The sequence below is a fragment of the Stegodyphus dumicola genome, chromosome 10 (genome assembly GCF_044657685.1).
Source record: "Stegodyphus dumicola isolate Sdum_Otavi_A_Nest chromosome 10, ASM4465768v1".
NCBI lineage: Eukaryota > Metazoa > Arthropoda > Arachnida > Araneae > Eresidae > Stegodyphus > Stegodyphus dumicola.
Window position 1 is genome coordinate 102,022,874 of NC_140777.1, and position 20,328 is coordinate 102,043,201.

General features: G+C 32.7%; 1 protein-coding gene across 1 annotated transcript in view; it reads right to left on the reverse strand.

Annotated features, from left to right (window-relative positions):
- LOC118198098 (DGAT1/2-independent enzyme synthesizing storage lipids-like) overlaps positions 1 to 15,180 on the reverse strand; it is a 177,957-nt gene extending 162,777 nt beyond the window's left edge. Inside the window, exon 1 of the mRNA XM_085825320.1 lies at positions 15,034 to 15,180. The gene's annotated coding sequence lies outside the window, so the exon portion shown is untranslated. The remainder of the gene's footprint in view (positions 1 to 15,033) is intronic.
- Positions 15,181 to 20,328: the final 5,148 nt, after the last annotated feature.

Consider the following 20,328-nt stretch of genomic DNA (forward strand, 5'->3'; position numbering starts at 1 on the left):
ATATCGGCTGAGAGGCAATGACATTAATTATTCGAATGCCACTACCAAGGCCTATTACAGAGAATTTTCTTAAGTGATGGATGAATCCCTTCTATGAGTTGCACATAAGACGGAAAATTTTAAGAAAAACTAGGAAGTTGGTTACAAAAGTAATAACTGAAGCGTAAAAATGCCTTCGAACGGCTTAGCATTCGTCTGCAGATACAGATGTGCCAAGTGCGATTTCCAACTGAAATAATAAGTCCAAAATGCAGATAAAAAAATTCCTACAGTTAAAAAGCTTAATTTGAGTAGCACTCTTTTATATCACATAATAAAATAAAATCCAGACTAAAATAAGCGAATGCAAAGAGGAACGCGATGCGCACTGGAATTAGGTCGTCGAGTTAAATTAGATGAAACTAAGTTTATGACAGGAACAGGTAGAAAAGAGCTTAAGTTAGTACCCATAAGATTACAAGAGCTCACTAATCATCCAGCATGTCTGAATACTCCAATGAAAGCACCTTAACGGACTAGAATTTTTTTCTTAATTTTAAAAAAATGTTTTTTAATAAAATAAAATTTTTAATTTTTTTATTATATATTTGTCAAAACATATACAATTAATCATAATAACTAAAGGAAAGATTTAAATTAATACTTTTCTCTTCGAAACCTAGAGGTAGACAGACACCTGCCAGAAAGTAATGCAGTGATTTGAAACTGGCGGGCTGATGCGGAGTGCAGCCCGCCAGTTTCAAATCACTGCATTACTTATTAAGAGGGCTCTGGTCGCGTAAATTAGAATAATATTATACGAGTTTATGTATATCTGAGATCATGATGCAAAAAATTATGGCTGTTTTTAAAATCTATATAAGACTAGAAACAAAGTGAAAATAATTAATTAATAAATAGATGTAAAAACAGTAAATTTATTCCACTGTACACACTGAACAGAGAAGATTATTATTCGGGTCATGAGATAAACTGGCACTAATGAGGGAAGGTTTGAATAGTTTATTTAATTATGGCGAAGTACGCGAAGATTATCTGCCTAAAAAAAGAGCGCCTTCGTGGAGGACTTTCTAAGAAAAACTGACTCGTATACACACAAGGAAGACTCTCATTCAGCCAGCCCGTTCGCCTGGAATCGAACTCAGGTCGAAACGACCAGTGTTCAGCTACTGTACGGCTCATCTACTCATGGGCCACTAATGATTGAAATAAAATGCTGTAGAAATATTTCCTCGTGCTTCAAATAACAGGGCGTTACAAATTTAATCATTTAGAGGAACAACAATGCAGCCATATTTTAAGATCTCAAGGTAATAACCACATTTCCTTGAAGATCCAACCGCTTATGCAGCAGTTCTTTTATCCTTTGTAGAGCATTTAAAACAGAAACAGATTCTGCTGAGCGTTTTACTAAGCAAATAACCTTGAATATAAGATATCTGCGTGCAAAACTATGTCGACCTTTAAGGATATGAATAATAATACAACAATAAAGTAAGAGTAGTGCTTCACAAAATTTTCCCTTTAACTTCTGTTTAATTAATGTAATATGATATAACAAATTTTAATACAGTTTTCCAAATACTTGTATTCAGGCTGACATTTATGACATAATAAATTGTAGCACATTTCCGCGTGGCATTCCTGAAGTGTAAAATTGGCTGTACTTCTAACCAAATAATGACAAATTTAAACGCATACTCAATGACAGCCAAGAAGTTGCAAATCTTTTCGAGTATAAAGGAAACACAATATTATGTTTTCGTATTATAAAATTAATTGTTTCCAATAATTACTATTTTAAAATAAACTGTTATGTTTTCATATTACAAAATTGTTTCCAATAACTACTATTTTAAAATAAAGTGTTAAAAAGAGAGTAATTATTATTAAGAAATATAATACCTGATATGTGGTACCTGCAATAAGTAGCATGTGTTATTTTTTATTAATAATAATTTGGAATTTTCCAAGTGAAATTCCGAATCATATATAAGTTCATATGTAAATATCAAAAAATTTTAAGGAACTAAGTTATGAATTTAGACACTGTTATTTAAATATATTTGAAAGCATACCACCCTTTTAAACCACACAGTTTGCAAATAACATTTTAAGTGATCTACAGAAAATCTTTACAATTGATAGAATCTCCATCCATTCTCTATCAAAAAAAAAAAAATAAATAAAAATAAAATACACACTTTTAATGTTAGAAATGCAAATTTGTGCTTCAAATGCAAAAAAATGTTAAGAGGGGAAACTAGGATACCTTTTTTTTTTTTTTTTTTTTTTCGTTACCATGGCATTAATAGTCCACGCGAAGCTGCTAATCTATCTTATAGCAGAAAAACTTGAGTTCATCTTTAAAATGACATATCAGTGAAGTAAACTGAATGATTCAAGAACAATAAAGTCGTAATAACTTTTGTTTTTATTTTATTTTTAAAAATGCATTTATTTGATTTACCTAACTGATAATTTTTATAAACATTTATACCACTTGCAATTAATAAAAGTCATAAGTAGCATCATACATCGTGCATTCCGCTCTAAAATATCAACTGTACGACAATTTGTTTTATATATTTCATCGTATTAAATCCATTGAAAAATAACAATTTGCATCGAAACAGAATTTGAAAACTCTTTAGTTCCGAGATCGTCAATGATGCGCATATAATTCCTTCAAAATATCAAAAGAGCTCTGATTGGTTAGGTTGGCTGGATAATTATGTCAAAATGCTAACAGGTTATCTGCCTTCATCGAGAAATTAATAAGGAAAACTGGATCATTTTATACTTTACCAAGGGCGGCGACCAGAAGAAGAGTAAACACATTTATACTATACATCCTTATTAGCCGGTTCAAATATTTTTAAAGTTCTTATATTGTTTCGTATTGTCGTCATATTATTAAAATGCCTCAACAATTAGAGAAGTAAAAATAATGCATTTTCACCTCGATAAGTACAAAATTTAAATAGTTAAAGTGTATTTATAGTAATTGAATGCACAACTGATTTCTTCAACAGCTGTTTGTGTTTAATACTCTAAAAGGAATGAATTTTAGTTGAATACTTAACTGAATTCTATACAAATAAACTAGTTTAATACCTAATCATGAATGCTAGATAAATATAACATTAATTTTAAGATTTAATTAAGATAATACTTAATTAAAAATGGTTACGTTAGTAATTTTTTTATTAATGGAAAGTTTCATAAACGATTTAATGATAAAATATTATTCGATAATTGATAATTACGCTGAATAACTTTTAATAATTATATATTAATTATTAAGCATTGACCTCGGAAGCTTTAAAACGTAACATTGTTGCCCATATGAAACCGTTCCTACCGTATGAAAAGTTTGGACCTCTTCTGAAATTTTTTACGATCCATTGTTTTTACATAGTGCTCGGAATTTGCATATATATAAGTAATTTTAGTGAAATTATAGTATTTTTTCCTTCTTTTTTTTTTGTGTAATGCAATATGAAACGCTTGGAGGAGACGAAGCTCTACCGGAAAAATAAGAATACAGGGCCAAATCTATTTAACATTGAGGTAAATGACTATCACGTTAAAAGGGCAAGATATCGCTAAGGTGGTAATGCTTTTGGCGACGAACTATTTGTCGCCGTCACCTAATTGAGCGACCATTTGGTGACATTTCCATCCGGTTCCTGTATAGGTATTATTGGTTTTGGAATTGAATAACTGTATTTGATCCCTATGTATAACTTCAATCGTATATGTCTTCCAGTTATTCAGAGAAATGAAAGGTATTACAAAGTTCTCGGCCTCCGGAATAAAACTATATAAGCCCGGAGAAAGCATCAGTTGTGTAGTTCAGAGTCGACTACGAAGTTTTGAGATATCTCCGTGTCAGCTTCGTTCTTTAGATATACGCTTTGCATTCATGAACTCACCACTGATGCTGAAAGGCTGCCTCATCTCACGGTTTCGGGCTGCTCATCAATAATAAAGGAAATCCTGTCCCTGCAATACTTCAGCGATGGCATCCGGGATCCTGAGATACAGAAAGCCCTGCGAATGGCGACTACAAGAGACCTAAAAAGCGCTTTAGTGTGCGCTATGAAATTCAATGCAGCCCGGCAAGAAACTCGCAGATACCGCCACCCAATCAAAGCTGCTCAAGAACAGGAGCCAGTGGATAAACTGACAGCTCGTCTACACAATTTAACCATATAAATGAATGATTGAAGCAGAATAAGAAAAAATCAGAAAAGCTCCGGGTTTCGACGGGATTTCAAATAAAATTCTAAAAATTCTGTCTAAAAGCTACATTGTCCTAACAACTAATATCATAAATGCGTGTCTCAGGTTAAACTATTTTCCACAGCAGTGGAAACATGCAAATATTGTTACTTTCCTTAAACCGGGGAAATATCCAAGAGAGCTTAACTCATACCGTCCAATTAGTCTGCTTCCTGGGCTGAGCAAAGTTTTCGAAAGGGTCATACAAAGAAGACTTACAAAGCACCTTCAAGATAAAAATATCATAAATAGTGAACAATTCGGCTTCGGAACTGGACACAGTACTGTTCATCAACTGCTTAATGTAACAGAGTATATCGCTGATTCATTCGTTAAAAAGAATACAATTGCAAGTTGTTTTTTGGACTTAGAAAAAGCATTTGACAAGGTGTGGCACGATGGTTTAATTTACAAGCTACACCTTGCTCATCTGCCAATTAACTTCATTAAACTTCTAAAACGTTATCTGAGAAACCGTACCTTTCAAGTAAAAATTAACAACACTTATTCTACGAAGAAATATATCAAAAGCGGAATTCCACAAGGAAGTGTTCTTGGACCCAGTCTTTTTTGCATTTATACAAATGACATGCCCGTCTCACTTAATTCAAAAATAGTTAAGTTTGCTGATGATACAGCGATATTGACCAGATCAATGAAACCACAACTTGCTGTTGATAAGCTTGAAATTGCAGTGAATCACGTTGTGCATTACCTTAAATCATGGAGACTCAGCATTAATCCCTCTAAAAGCAACATTCTACTTTTTCGCCGACATCGAAAATTCACCCCAGTTGTAGTGAACATTAAAATTAATAATCAAGAAGTTCCTGTGGTTAACAGCACTAAATATTTAGGTATCTATTTTGATTCACAATTGCTCTTTAAAGAACATTCCGAATATGCACTCAGAAAAGCGACTGTCGCAAAAATTGCTCTTCAACCCTTAATTGGCAGAAAATCCAAGTTAAATGTGAGAATTAAAAAGAAAATATATATTACACTTATTCGTCAGATACTTCTGTACGCTATCCCTGTTTGGGCCACCGTTTATAAAACCTACAGAAGAAGACTACAAATTTTTCAAAATAAAATTCTACGCGATATCATCAATGCGCCGTGGTTTGTCAGAAACTTACAGATTCATAAAGAATTGAAGATCCGGCCCGTTCCTGATGAGATACTCACTACAAGCCACAATTTCTTTCAAAAAATAGCTAACTCAAGATATGACCATATAAGGGAGCTAATTAATTATGATCTTACCCTGAAATGTGCTGCAAAAAGCCCCAGAAGCATCTTCCATAATGTGAAGTGGTGAATTGTAAATAGTGTATATAAAAAATTTTATTACATGAGACTGTACAATATCCCACAGCATCGGACTTTGGATTAAAGCTCACTTATTCTTCGTATTTTCAACTACCTCAGATGAACATTGCGACATCCTAATGGATAATGGCATTGCTCTTTGGTAGCTTTTTATATTTTTTATGTTCAATTTGTTTTCTACTACTTATGATTGACTTTGCGACACTCAAATGGGTAATGGCTTAGCTCATAGGTATCTGCTTTTGTGTACATATTGTGTATATAGAGAAATTCACCACTTCGCGTTTTGAGAATAACAGCTACAGAGTACAAGACTAAAACCACTGTCTTGTTGGTTCATCAAGTGTTCTCTTGCTATTTCATTGTGTATACATTTAATTTACTATGCTTTACAAATATTGTGTGTCTTCAAGTGTGAATTCTTCATTTTCACTTTATTATTTGACTGTGCTTACCTGCAAGTACTGTTTTCTTTTTCCACCGGAGTGTGAACTTTCAAGAAGCATTGGCCGAGGTCAGTTTACGGGAGGGTGACTCCTGTCGTAACTGCCGCCAACCTACGACGTTTCAAGCCACACCCACTGGGTAGAACTCATTGCAATTCAGCCTGGCAAATGCCATTTGATTTAAATTATGAAATTCAAAGTATTAGTGATTTAATTATGATTTTTCATCACTAGTTTACTACATAACTTAATATATTTTCATATTTTGTTGCCAGCTCTAACAGTTTCCCAGATGCACTTCTAAATTCTAAATTTCATTGTGTACTCATGTACTATTCTAGCTCCGCCTATAGAGGCGCGGCGGTTACCGCCTTATTCTCATTTTTCCAAGCCTTAGAGCAATACCATGACAGGCAGTTAAAGCAGTGGGCTGCTAAGTGCTGTCTAAATCAGATAACTGAACTGAACGGAATAAGAATGGTTACAAACTGATTCTAAAGTGCTGAAACTACGGAGGTCAAAGTCATGTACGAAGGAACTGAAGAACACCCCAAAGCAGAGAAAATAGGACCGTTCCCCAGCAGGGAAGCAGAAAACAAATGAATGGACCTCTTGGGGAGCGGAGGTTGCCAGATATTGAGAAGCCTCATTTTAAAACACTTCAGATTCCCAAAATGCGTGGCGGCGGTCATGGACGTTTCTTTATGGGACATAACAGTGGAGTTCCTTTCAATAAGACTATCGATACTGGAGCCAATTTACTATCATCTGAAAAGATTTAGCTCAATAATTGGAAGGTAAACTCAACTTGACGCCGTCCTGCGTTACCCTGTGTCCGTTGATAAAATCGAAACTGACTGAAAGTTAAACATTTACATTTTGCTTGGAGATGCTACCTACTACCACATGACATATGTGGCAGATACGATCGAGCCTTGCATACACGGATTAAATTTTATAAGGAAATGCAACTTCTCCTTGAACTTTAACGAACTGCATTCTACCTCTACCTTGTTCGAAATTAAAGATTAAGAAGTCAAATTCTTGCACCAAATCATGACTCAAGACGATATTATAGTCTTGAGTCAATATCACCAAGAACAGAATTTTTCCTACCTAGATGGAAATGTGGATAGAAAGATACTTCAGAAATTGATGGAACCCAATCTAAAATTCAATCTTGCCAAATGTACATTGTTCAGACATAAAATGAGGACGCTCAGACTTCTGCTACAGTCCTAAGGAATCCTCAGACAAACCATTCATTCTTAGAGCAGGGGTCCCCAACCTTTTTGTCCCTAAAACCACATTCTAGAATATCTGTTGGACGCCGGCACTACTTACTTTTTAAGGTGAATTCATATTTGGACAGAATTAAAATACATGCACATTAAAAAAGAGATCGGTCGCATTTCTCTTTGCGCTGGTATCTGCGTTGGACGCAGTTTCTATTTCATTAAAAATGAGAAAACTTTCACATAAAATTTTATTAAAAACTGAAATATTTTTATTGTTATCGCACAGCGGCGGACACATGTTAAACGATCGGCGGGGGCCATGGTACCCGAGAGCATAGAGTTGGGAGCCACTGAGTTAGAGTATGTTCTGTTTTGTCTTAAGAAATTAATAGTCAAGAACGTGTCGTAGCATACTGGAGCAAGTGTCTATCTAAATCGGAGAGAAATTACTGTGTCGCCAGGAAAGAGTTGCTGGCCATAGATAAAGCTGTACAACAATTCCACATTACATCTACGACAGAAAATTTCTACTCCGCACAGACCATGTATCCTTGACCTGGATATTAAATTTCAAGCATCCCGAAGGCTAAAGAGCCAGATGAATACAGAGACACCAGGGATATAGCATAACTATCGGTCATAGAGAAGGATCGTCACACAAATGCTGATGCCCTGCATACAAGACCCTGCCTAGAAAGCTGCCGACATTTCTCCGGGGTCGAAGTGAAATACGAACTGGCTAATGGGGCCGCACTTCAAGTTACAACTGATACATCGGGTTGACGCAGACCCTCGGAATAAACGAAGTCAGGAAACACCACCTAGAAGACGATGGCATTAAACCCATAATTGACTTAATAGAATCTTTAAATAGGAAACTTATCTAGCAGAATACTTCGATCTATAGTACTAAGCAAAACTATATTGAGCTCTCTGCGATTCACTCCATGTCTGAGGTGTCCTCTTGTACTAGAAGTTTGAATCGGATGATAGAAAGGCATTCCAATGGCAGCTGATACTTCAAAGACTGTGAATTCCAAACGCTTTTAAAGAATTACAAAGCAGTCCAACAGAAGGACACTTCGGAATAATAAACACTTTGCAAAGAGTTCGAGAGCGCTTCTACTGCAGTAATACAAGGGCTGACGCGCAAAAGTTGTGCCAATCCTGCGACGCTTGTGCGAGTCGGAAAGGACCAAAGAAATGCAGCCGAGGAAAGCTGCAACGTTACAATGTTAGGAGCACCTTTTGAACGCCATCGCCTTCAAAAGGCGATGAATTCAAAATGCATCGTTTTATCTACTAATGATTTCGTTATTTAATTATTTATTTATAAAATCGTAAAATTGCAAAAAATTTTATTATTTTCCCGAAAATCTTGATTCGGCATCCACACTTTTGAGAAATTATTGGAAATGGCGATGATTCAATTTCCTGCCCATATAAAATTCAAAGTTTTGACAAAGATTTGCATAACATGATCCATCTTTAAAACTTTTCTGCATAAATTTTCTTGGTATATTATGCAATGGCAATTTCATCAAACGAGACTTTTCGATAGAAGTAGGATCATCTTCCATTCATTTTAGAAGTCCTTTTTTACCTATCAGTAGGTGGCACCATGCGTAACTAAACCAGAAACGAGAGCAAGACACAAAGAAAATCGAGTTAATTTTATTTTTCACTGCCTCAGGTAAATCTCTTGAGGTTGTCGTGTCTTTTAATGGTACTAAAGAAGGCATTTCTTCAGTTACAATATATTCGTCATTACTAATAAAAATGGCAAATATCTCTAATAAAAATGGAAAATTGAATCGTATTAACAACGTAAGCATTTTTATACAACATCACAGTAAAAAAGTTAAAAACTACAAGCTTTACTTTTCAAATCGTTTTCGATAAATATCTCAAGTTCAATAATTATCCTGATAACAAAAGTTTAATGAGAAAAAATGATTTTACAAATATCGGCTTCGTATCAGGAAAGACACGTTTGTTTCGACAACGCTCGCTTCTTCCTCGTTCGCCGAAAAGCCAAGATTAATTAAGATTGTTCCTCGATTTTCTGCTCGTTAAGATATTCTCGACTTAAATTTTTTCTGCAACTTATTTGCATAAAATCTACATAAGAATACAACATAAATAACAGCATTTTATAGGGTATTATGTACTTATTACTAAATAAACGTGTGAAATATTCTGAAATTTTAATTCATTTTATAACTGCCTACCTATTTTAAGCATTTTGACGACTTTATAAAATAACTTTATTATTAGACTTATTTAAATGTTATGCAATGCTTGTTTAACTCATTTTCTAAAAATTTAAACATTCTATTATAATGTTAAACGCTTTGAAAATTTCAAAGATAATTTTCTATGGACACAAATTTTCAAATTTCTGAAGTTCACGCGGTATTCTTGGAGAAAAGTAACTTCTGATTCTGATGAATTTTCTATAATACAGTTAAATGAATATTTAGCTAAATAATTTAAGTCAATTTATTTCTGCCGCGTTAATCATCTCGTGATTCGCAAATTATGATTTGAAATTATTATATAACCGGGTATTTATTATATTGTTTTTTAATATTAGTTTCAAAGGAAAATATTTTTACGTAAGCTAGCAAAAACTCTCCAGTGACATGTGATTCACGATCGAAATTTGGCGACCCCTTGTCTAAATATTTACTAAACGTAATCTGAACAAAAAAACATATTTCAGAGATAAAGCAATAATACCAAAAAAATCCAGAAGACGAATGCGGATTTGATTTGGTGTTTAATTTAAAGACGAATTTTCATTAAAATATCATCATTTTGATTAGGCTGTCTTACCTTTGAAAAAGACAGGGTTTTAATTAATTGCTGAGACACGAAAATTATCAGCCTAGCAGAATTGCCTTCATGGAATGTTTTTTACAGGAAACTGACTCGTCTTCGCCTACTATACATAGAAAATTCCGAGCAGCGAATATACGTAAATTTTTCTAAAGCAAAGATTTTTAAGATATTATTGCTCTAAATTCAAACAGATGAAATAGTTTTTAGTGTTCTAATTCATTATCAAGAGTTCTAAACAAAACACAGTATTCATCCACCCCCAAACGAGTGACTAAATTGCGATATTAAAAAAATTTTACATTTTAATAATTAAATGGTTGCTTCTTTCTCATTAATTAAGTATTTAAAATACCTATTCCCCAAATGTTACTCTCACTAATCTTATTTGACTTTAAGTGATAAATAATGCCTTATTACTACATGAAAGTAAGCATTATTTTATATATTTGGAAGTTTAATATGTGAAACTAATGATGTATTGTTATAAGGAGTTAAACAGTTCTTTTATTATAGCTTATGATCCTAAATTATGTACCTATATTATGTAAATAAAGAAAGTCTAAATTAAGATTAAAATATTATATTCAAAGTATTAAAACATTTATGCTTTAATACTTTGGGCGTTTTAAAAGGCAATTTTTAGCTGTAATAAGTTACACAAAATCAAGTAAAATTTGAAGAATCTATATACATATATGTGATATGACACTCGGGGGTAAAAATCAGCGTTATTTAGCATTTTACATTTAAAATCTAAGCTTCTAAATGAATGTACAACTCACAACCTTGATCTTTAACTTGATATAATTTTCTAATAAAATTTCGTAGATTAATAATTTTTCTTTTAAAAGTTTTATTATTTTTTTTTATTTAACTCTCTATATTTTAATTAGGATCTTCGTGTTTTATTGTCGAAACTTAAATTAAACACCAAATTAAACACCAAATCAAATCCGCATTACCATGACTGATTCATTTTCCGTTTGGTCTTGCTTTAAAATTGAATCAATGAATAAACGTATAAACGAGAACCGTCTTTTTTATTTGAGATAGGATGCTAACCTTTAGTGTAATTATTAGTTCTATCATTTGAGAAATAATTCCAGATATTTCTACAAAAGAAAATTGTTAAAATTTAGAAATAAAATTACACTTCATTTATAATATTTTTTCATCTACAATACTTGTGCCATTTTTTAATTAATGTAAATAATTCTAATTAATAAAAGATGCTTCTAATGCCATTACGGAACAATTGCTTGTGCGATACCGAACAGTAAATTCTTAACAGTACAATCTTTCTGAAACACACACTGTGGAGAGAGAGAAATATATATATATATATATATATAAAGATAATTTTCTTAAGTTCACTAAATTAATTTTAATGATAGCTGAATGAAAATTAGGTGATATTATGTTATAATGTATTTCTCCCACCTTCCAAGCGTCCTTCGTGGTGTAGTGGTTCTGCACACTGGGCCGGTATTCCAGAGGTCCGCGGTTCTATTCCCGGTGAAGGCGTTTGCTATTTTTCATCTTTTCTGCCTCTACAATTAACCTAATGTCTCTACAATGTATTCTCCCAATCTGGCATGCATGTGGGGCTGATACTAGGATGATAGTGCGGGAAGTGAGGAAAAGACATTCCTCCACGTGGTAAGGCGGGAAAGAAAATTTGGCGAAGCCGAAAAGACATAAACCATCGTAAATGTTACTAAACTATACAAATTGCTATTATCCATCACACTATGAATGTTTCTTTCATGCGAAAGTGTTCCTTTTTCGATTTGTATGGAACTGTCGTGTGTCGAAATACTATCAGAACACTGTCAAGCGAGCTTCTGAATGTAAACAAAGAACATCCCATCTGGTGACCGAAGCTTCGAAGCAGTGCTTCACTTCTAGTGCCGGTTGGCCACTCCTTCCTTTCTTACCTCCATGTGCTCGTTTCTTCTACGGCATGTGACACACGGGTCCTGGGTTGAAGTTTACTTGGGAAAATTTCACAGCTAGTGGAATCCATTAATAAATGATTTATAAAGTTCAAAATTTTGATCTTTAACTTAGTGACTTAAATAATGTACCTAAAACGTGTGTAAAAGGGAGAATAGGGTGGGGAAATAACAATATATACAAGTAAATGTTTTTAGAATTTCTCAACAATAATTTTTATATCAAATAAATGGTTATAAGGTATTTCTCCCGCGTTCTTTGCGTGCCTTCGTGGTGTGCACGCTTAGCGCGTATTCCGGAGGTCCGTGGTTCGATTGCCGGCGAAAGCATTGCTCAATTTTCATCTTGCCTGCTTCCAAAAATACCTATATCTCTACACGGTTAAGTCACACACCTCTAGAGGTACGGTAGACAATTAAATTTTTCCTCAAGAATTGAAATCAGAGTTTTTAAAGAAGATTAATACTTAATACAACTCTAAATCCTGATGTCTAAATCATGTCTGAAAATTCTAATTAATTTATCATTTATAAATACGCACACTATTTAAGTCTTAAATTTACGTTGTCGTTCTCACACACTAAATGGCCTACGGTGCCCCTGTTTTGTTCCTAAACACAGAAAAGAACATGCAGTAAAATCTTTTCTCTTCTTTCTTTTTTTTAATCACAGCAGGATCTTGTTAAATAAAATATTTAATAAAAGTGACTTGAATATTACAAATAAATTTAGTATTTTTTATTTAATGTTTTGTGAATTAATAAAAACTAGCAGGAGCGTTCTAAATTATACGAAACACCTTTCAAAGAAGAGGGTACAGAGGTAGGCGGTAGAAGAGTACAGGATAGGAAAGGATGCATTGTGATGGCAGGGCCTCCAATGAAACACTCTGACACTTTGAAGGTACAGCAGAAGCCCAAACTTTTTATTAAATTTTATATTGTAATTGCTTTGTTAAATACTTTATGTGTAGGTGGATAAGCGTGCTTGCGTAAGCATACATACATACTAAGAGAAACAATGTAGAGCGGCATTTTTTTTTCTTTTTAATTTTTAATTTATTTACTTATTTATTTATTTTTTCTACAAGCGTCAGATATATTGCACGGGCCATGAATTTTTTTATAACACCTTACTACAACATAAAAAGTCAAAATTTGCTCCCAAGAGTTAATATTTTTTAAATTTGATTTATTGATAAATATTTGTAATATAAATATAGTTATCCTCTGAAAGGTAACATATTTTACATTTCTTTAAAAAATAAAAGAAGCAGACTAAAACGTCATACTGCGAGATAAATTTACAATCGGCTTTCCATGGTGTTTGATAGCAGGAAGAAGATTGGAGGTCAATGTCCTGGAAAAGAAACTCGCGCCAATTTGCAAACTCGGCGAGACTTGAATCTGGCAGTCGAAAATATCAGAATACTAAAACGTATGCCTGTTGAAAGAATGGTTATTAACACGTTTGATTTACTTCATTTACTTTGACATTACTTTCGTTCGGGGATAGAAGCATACATAAAATGTACCTTGTGAACAAAAAGGTATATAATGTCCGTGTAGTTCCATTGTACCGAATCGATGATTACAAATATTTCTCTGATGAGCATTTAAAATATAAAGCTCAGTAATGGATTCTCGTAATTGGTTGCATCTTTTATCAGTAATTTACAATTTTTATATTAATTCTAATTGGGGCATAGCAGTTAAGATTATGCTAAACAAAATATAAAACACAAAACTTTGCGACTGCATTTCAAAGCGCGATAGAATTTAAATAAAATGTAATCTGAATGATTGCCTTCAAACCATAAATATGGAAGCTATGGGTAAAATACCAATTAGTAAATTCCTTTTAAAATTACCAACAGGCCCGACTGTAAGTACAGGTGACATAGGACGCCGGTTTTAGACTTCTGCAAATCTTAAATCTAAATTAGACACAGAAATTCTTTACTTTTAGACGATTTTTTTAAATTATTTATATACTTTTTTAAGAATTAATATGCAAAACGAACGCATTGTGATAGTAACAGAATTAACATTCTTGTCACGAAAATAAAGGCTTAAAAAAGAAAGCTTGAACTTATTCCAATTTACGAACCTCTTTTTTTTTTTTTTTTATTCTTATTTCTGTTTTCTATATTGATCCTAAAATTTTAAATTTCAATGCTTTACGTATGTACATAACTTAAGTCTTAGAGAAAACAAGAGGAAAGATTTTTAATCTGTTCATCAGATGAAACTAATAAAAATGGATTTAAATTTGAGCCATAACATTTTTATTGTGAAATATGAACTTTGAACTGCCTCCCCCATTTCCCGAGAAATAATAGTAGTAAATGTTATCGGTTGGGTAAAACAAAACAAAACAAAACAAAACAAAACAAAACACACACAAAAAAGACCTTAGATTCAAAAATTTTTTTATGAAATCAGTTATATTTTGAAGGTTTAGAATTCTAGAAATTTTTGGAAATTGCATATACAGCTAAAAATGTATATTATTTTTAGACTATGAGTACTGAAAAACATTAATTAATGCTGATACAGCTCAAAATTATTATGAAGGTAAGATTTTTTAAATTACAAGTTCAGAAAATAATTTAATTAAGATCGATGATATGATTAGGATGATCAGTAATCGTCATTTAATTTTATTATTATAAATTGACCATTTACTCTTTAGATAAACTTTACTTAAAATAAATAATAATTCTAAAAGTAAGTTATTTCTCCTAAATATTTTTATTTAAGCTTTTTTCAGCTTGCTAAAGAATATTTATGAAAAAAAGCCAACACATCCTCTGTTATGTATTTACTTTTTTTTAAAAAAAGTATGCCTGTATATAATTTGGTTGAATTTATACAATTACACTATTCAATTGCAACCAGAAAAACGGAAGAAAAGACTTAAATACTTACCTATGACATCGAACGTTAGACTAATTCCCCGACCTGGTATTTAGTCAACAGAACTAGACCAAAACAACTCCGGGATATCGAACTTTCGCCTAGTACGAATGCCACGCTACAATGTCAGAAAAAAAAAAAAAAAAAAAAAACTGCTGTGTCTGGCATGCGGTCTCCTACCGGAGAGGGAAGAGGAGCTTCACCTGAGGACCTGTTTTCTTACAGCGCCATCTGTTATCTCATTTTCTTGTCACGTATTTCTCAATAGGAACAATGTTTGCCATCATTTCTGCGTGGAGAGGTTAATATTTACAGTAATGGGGGTGGGGGTGGGGGTGAAAGAGATATATATTCCTTTTGCGATTTGATAAAAATTCAGGAAATTTATTACTGGATGCTGTGTGCAAACTGTTGTAAACACCAGGTTTAACGAGCAACTTAAGATCGGCATCAGAGACGGTACAACCGGAGAGGCCGGCGGCAAATATTTTTGAATTTAGATATGCATAGTGCGTCAAAATTTAGATGTCAGAGAGGGATTTGGGCGTCAAAAAGTCGCACCCTGATCTTAAATTAAACCTTAATTAATTGCATGCAATAAATGTGTACCAATTTAAAGTAAAGGAGTTGTCGACTCTTCAGTACTGATGAAAAATAGTGGCAGCAGCTTTCAGTCTTGCTCCGGAAGAAGGGGGCACTATATGTTAACTTTTGAAATGAAGTGAGGTACCTAATTTGAAAAACAAAATGTAATTCCACCAATTATTAAATGTAATTTTGTTTAAAAGTTTCGAAATTGCTTTATAAAATTCACGTCCTGTTAAAATAATTTCTTAAATAATGTTACCTAAAATTTGATGAAAATGTTACCTAAATATTTGAGCTCAGAGTTACAGGTTTCATTGGGAATCTTTTTCAAAAGCATTTTGAATTTTTAAAAGCATTTAAAAGCTTTTGAAAATTTTCAAAAGCATTTTTGAAAGAATTTGCAAATCTTTTTCAAAAGCATAAAACTTCATGAGGTATTAAGCGCCCGCTCAGTGTTAAACAGATGCATAAACCAGGAGTTTTGAAACATTTTTTGATCCATGCACTCCTTCCACTATTGCTAGACGATCATTTTTTACCCTCCTATCCAAAATTCGAAAATGGATTTACATTTATTTAAATTTAGATGATTTGTTAATGTGTTTTATAAATTAAAGAAGAAATATAGAAAATGTTAATAAATACTAAAACTTGAATAAAAGTAGTTTTTTTTTTTTTTTTTTTTTGTACCCATAAATTAAAATTAACAAATAAATAAAAGTATGAAAAGCTGACCGTAATTCCCCTCTGAAACTATGAATTCCCCCCACCCCCTCCCGGTTGAAAAACCCCTGAAATACGCATTCTTTTCTGTACATTTCTGTCGTTTATCTCATGAAATTATTACTAAACTAAAGAATGTGGAAATAAACTGAACTACATGGATGTAATTTCTGTAAAAATAGGGAGAATTTGGGAAATCAGACAATGTATTGAAATAAGTGATCTTTATGCAGTCGTTTTATGAGGTATAAAACTATTATACTATTTATGGGGTATAAAACTAAATATTAATAATATACTATAACTACTAATAATGGTGAAATATTTAGGATTCCCCCCCCCTCCAGTTGTTTTTATGGACGTTAGACTGCAAAACATAAAATGCATGGTAATCGACTGCTTATTCAAGATTTTGATCAACAGCAGGTTATTAACATTTAAATTTTTAGAGAGGTAAAACTTTTGAGTAGAACAGCAGCAGGATTAAATGTTGCCTGTAGCCATCGGATTAAATGTTGCCTGTAGCCATCGGATTAAATGTTGCCTGTAGCCATCGGATAGTTCAAAGGTCAAGAGTTCAGGTAAACTTAGGGCAACATTTATCTACGAACGTTACATTAATAAAAGGCTTTTTTGAACTTGCATTTGAACAGCATATTATCGAAAACGTTCTTAAATTACGTATTAGTAGATGTGGTGGTGTCTTTAATTATGGCAAAGCACACTAGGGCTATCTGCCTAAGGGGAGGGATGCCTTCGTGGAGGGCTTTCTAAGGGAAACTGGCTCGTATACACGTTACACATGGGGAAAACCACGAAAACACCCATGCAGCCAGCCCGTTCGCGGGATTCGAACCTCGGACCGAACTACCAGTGTTCAGCGACTTTACCGCTCGGCCGTTGGTGGGTCACGTATTAGTAGAAAAGTTTCATTCATAAATCGCATTTTATTACAGAGTGGTAAGTGGAGCCTATAGATGGTATTGTAAAATATACTAAGAAAACTTACAATAAAAATTATTTTCAATGGTTATAACATCATATTTACGTGTGCAAAGAATATGATAAGATACATAAGTTTTGGAAACTGAAAAGTGTTTTTTTTCTATTTTAAATGTTTTATTTGACTGATATTTCAGAAAACTTATTCAGTTGAATTTAAAAGTAGAAAAAATATCATTTGAGAGTTGTCAGGTTTTGACAAGATCTATATCGAAACCTTACAGTTCATGGTTTCCTTTTACTTTTCCTACGAATTTAAACCCATAAAAAATAAATATAAATAAAAATTATATCAGTAGAAAAGAGAATCTTATCAGGTTTTTGTCACTGTTAAGTATGCAACTGATATTTTAACTTTCTACATAATCGTCTGAAATATTTTATCAATGATGCAGGTGTGTGAACTGTTTGACCTTTAGATTAATTTCAACTATACTTCGCGTCGCGCACATTTGATGACAGGAAACTCCGATAAACGAAAAATTGGGATCCAGCCAAAATAGGACGAAACGTTTGCATGAAAATATACATATTTAAAAAAATTCAAATTAGCTGGTATTTTTTTAGATACTATTTTGTTTTTGAAACATTTTAAAAATTTTTTATTCCTAAACCGAATTTTCAGTAATACGTTAAATAGAAATCTAATATTGCTGTTAAACCATTTCGTAAATCTTCCCATAGCAAAGATTATCAGTAAAAGAAATAAATATCTACATTGAAATTCAAGTGATTGTTCCTAAATCCATTTTTATCACCCCCGAAAAAAGGTTTCAGATTTTAACGGTGGCCCAAAGTTGTCTGTTAAGGTTTTTAACGCTGTCGCTGAGCTTGCAATCTACCAGTCTGCTTTTGCACTATCTCCTGCTAACGCCGCCTTCTTTCCCCTTTTTTTGTCTTTTTAGCTTTATTACTCGTGTTAAGCATCGTTTTCTTTGCACTTACGCCATATACAATTCAACAGCAAAATCACAAAAATTCTAAAAGCTGCATAACAGCATAAGTTTAGAATTCACGAAGGAGTGTAAACTGTTGGCATACAGTTTTTTCGATTTGTCTCAGTTAATCATATCAAAGTTATGTTTTTTTAAAATGATGGCTTATAAAACTTTTTTTCTCTGTTTTTTTTTAAATTATTTTATTTTTTATTATTAACGTTTTGTGTGTTGACTTTATTTATTAAATATCGCTTTCTTCCCACTTATGCCACATAAAATTCAATTCAATAGAAAAATAACAAAATATTTAAAAAAGTATATATTTAGAATTTCCGATAGAAGTCCCGCGCATTGGAGATACAAATGTTTTATTCCGTACAGTGCTGCTACTGTTCGCTTCCAGTCGTTGAGTTAGGTAATAAAAAAATTATTAAATTTTTTACAAAATAAGAAATGGATAACAAAGCAAATTCGAAATTCAAAATTCGGACTTCCAGGCGCACATGTTTGGGTGGAGGACTACGTTGTTCAAAATTTGATGGCTCTAGGTACCGTTGTTTTTTCGCAATGCGAGGAAAATACATACATGCAGAGTCTTCATTATTTAATTTCTTTAAAACTAACACAGAGAGACAATATTTGGGGAAACAGATTTCAGAAGTGATTGGCCGTTAAAAGTGAATCGATGCAAAATTATTGTATATTTTTAATTCGATAGATCCTGAATTAAATGCATTTTTAATGTTTAACTCAATCCGATTCAAAAGTGAGAAACGAATACTATTGCTTTCAAATAGCTTGTTAATCTAGTCAAAGTTAAAAGTCAATTTGAAAGTTAAATGTCTAACATTTTGCCAAATGGCAACAGACTCGAATAAAGAGTAAATCGCGTTTTAAGTCTTTTTTCAGCCTTTTTGGGCTAGAAAACATGATTTTCCCATGCAAGTCAAATTTTTTCCCATGCAAGTCAAATTCGCGCATCTGACCTTTACTTCCCCCCCCCCCAAAGAAAGCCAAGTTTAATTACGTTATGCTCCACTACAGCTACAAATACAAAAACATTTTTTCCAAACAGTTATTATTATTTTTAAACAGAGTAGGATATTATTTCTCTTATTCAAAAAAAGTCATTGTTTTCAAGCGTGCTCAAAACAGAAAGTTGTTTTTTCTTAAAACTAAAATTTTTATTAGTATATTATACAGCGAGAAAGATCAATGCTGTAATTTAATTTTATGAAATTTCCCTTCTTTTATAAGTTCGGTGTTAAAACTGGAACTTCTACAATCAACTGCTTTGTTTTAAATTTAAAGCAGTGTTATTAAATTATGTGTTTTCTAAACGGCATAAGCAAAATATGAATGCTTCAAACCACCGCAAAATGTGAAAAACCATGAAATCCTAAACAACAATCATCTCATGACTAAAAATGCCTAAAGAAAAGTAAATTCACACAAGTACTGTAATTTTAAGATTTGGAAATCTGTGTTGTTTATTTCCATCCAAACTAAGGCATTTCCTATGAAGAAAGACTGTAAAAAGTATTCATTAAAAAATTAACTTTAAAAATCAAACTAAACAAACAAAAACAAAACCAAAAAAAAAAAAAAATCTGAAAGCGTTCAGTTCCTAACAGTAGCCCAAAAGGGCTCTTTTGAAGTTTAATATGTTTTGTCAGCTGTCTGTGCAATCTAAAAGACTTTGTGGAACGCTTTGGAAATGCATTTTATTCCAAAGAGCCACATTGCATATATAGACTCTCCTAACAAATAATAATAATAATAATAATAATAATAAATAAATAAAAATAAAAAGATAAAATTTGGAGGGGGTGTTAGGAGTGTTACCTAGGGGGGATTCGGGCGTGTGCTATCACTTCTTACTTCCTCTCTAAAGAGAGGACGCAAGAAGTAATACATATAGTGTAATATCTAGTGTCGAAAACAAGTATAGAATACATTCGTTTTTACTGAGAATCTGCTATGAGGGCCAGATTTTCAATGCAATGCAAAAAGTGGGTTAGAGTTTTCCCTCTCCTCAATATTATTGGCCCGGAAT